At 30.1% G+C, this 1898-nt stretch overlaps 1 pseudogene; it reads left to right on the forward strand.

Moving 5' to 3' along the window:
* Window positions 1–272: 272 nt before the first annotated feature.
* LOC111615137 lies at window positions 273–1071 on the forward strand (annotated as a pseudogene).
* Window positions 1072–1898: the final 827 nt, after the last annotated feature.

Here is a 1898-nt window from a genome sequence, read left to right on the forward strand (position 1 = left end):
ACACAGGTGTCAGAATCAGTAGCCTTGACACCTGTGTATGTAAACAGTAGGCTTACTGTTTCACATTTATTTTATTTCCCGTATCGAATGTTACTATTTTAGGTTACTTATTTTATTTTCCTCCTAAAATGGATAATTTCATATTAATATCAGATAGAGTGATATAAGTAAGAAGAAATGGTAAATCAATATTATTTATAAGAATTCAAAATATTTATCTTATTTTGTTTTGAATTAATCTACATAGAAATAAAACCCATATATATAAACAAAAGAAAAATCTTAAATCGGAGGATGAAAATAATTCCACTATGAAAAATAAATTAATGAAAAGTAAAAAGAGAAAAAAAATTATAGATGTAGTATCTTCTTCAGATGAGGATGTTGTTACTGAGAACTTAGATTCTGCAGAAGAAAATAAAGGAAAATATATGCAACGGATAAACAAAATTAAGCAAAATGCCAGACAAGATTACTATACAAAAAAAGAAAAATTCATTCCAGCAAAAATATTTGAATCCAAAAGTTGTAACTGCTCGAAGAAATGTATAGAACGTGTTAATGAACCAGGGCATAAAGCAATTTTTGATAAGTTCTAGAATATAGGTGATTTTAATAAGCAAAACGTATTTCTCTATTGTAATGATCATCGTGAAACTGTAAATAGAAGAAGGCCAAGACATTATTCGGGCACTCCAAGGGCATATGCTTATCAATTTTACCTAGTCACTTGTGGTGGAAACATTTTAGTATGTAAGTTTTTCATTGATATTTTCAAAATATCTACTGGACGAATTGATCGTGTCTTAAAAGCACATGAGAATATTCTGAAAGACATGTGTGGAAACATAGATGGCTCTTGCAGAAGAACTAGTGATAAATATAGTGATAGAACATGCAAAAAGCTTTCCGGCATTTGAAAGTCATTATACTTGATCCCAAAATCCAGAACAAATGTTTTTGAATCCTGAATAAAACCTAAGAAAAATGTATAATTTGTACTTGGAAAAATGTAAGGAAAATAACTTGAGTTCAGTTAAAGAATGGACATACAGGAAATTCTTTAAATGAGATTTCAAGTTACATTTCCATTTGCCACGTAAAGATACCTGTGCAAGATGCGATTTCTTTGATATGAAAATTAAGACAACTGATGATTAAAAAAAGGCAATTCTTGTTCAAAGACTTGAGTTTCTGAATTAGCAAGAAAAGCATTACAAGAAGACAAAGTTCTGGCATCAAAAAATGGCTATAAATACTTTGCCTTTTCTTTTAACTTACAAAAAGCCTTATCCTAAACCAAATTATCCGTCTCAATTGCATATTATAAGCGATATATGTATGTTTTAAATGAGGGATTTCACAATTTCCACAACAATAAAGTTAATATGTATGTGTGGGACGAAACCACTGCTTCCAGGGGATTGCAAGAAGTAGCTTCTTGCTGTTTGAGTCGTTACACTTCATAAATGTTTCAATCTCATGTTATTGCATACATGTACTGGGCAAAATCGAAATTTAAAAATAGCATTGATGTAGTTGAGGGTTGTCCAGTCGTTGAAAAATAACATTGAAACAATAATCACAAATTTTTACTCTCCAAGCATTCATACCTTCCAAACAATGCAGATTTCAGTAGTATAGAAATGGCATTAGGAAAAAAGAATTTCCTGTACACATCACAGGATTATTATGATGTCATAAAAGAATGTAGACAATGTAATAAATTCATTTTGCATGAAAAGAAACAAGAGGATTTCGTTTCAACACAAAATCTACAGAACGCAATCAAAAAACAGATAAGCAGAAACACTAATAGAGAAAAAGTCAATTGGTTGCAAATATGTTGGATGAGGTTTCTCAAAAGTGCACCATATACTATTTTATATAAAACATCA

This window comes from Centruroides sculpturatus, unplaced genomic scaffold (assembly GCF_000671375.1).
Source record: "Centruroides sculpturatus isolate CEXI.00-Female unplaced genomic scaffold, Cexi_2.0 scaffold2356, whole genome shotgun sequence".
In the NCBI taxonomy this organism is placed as follows: Eukaryota; Metazoa; Arthropoda; class Arachnida; order Scorpiones; family Buthidae; genus Centruroides; species Centruroides sculpturatus.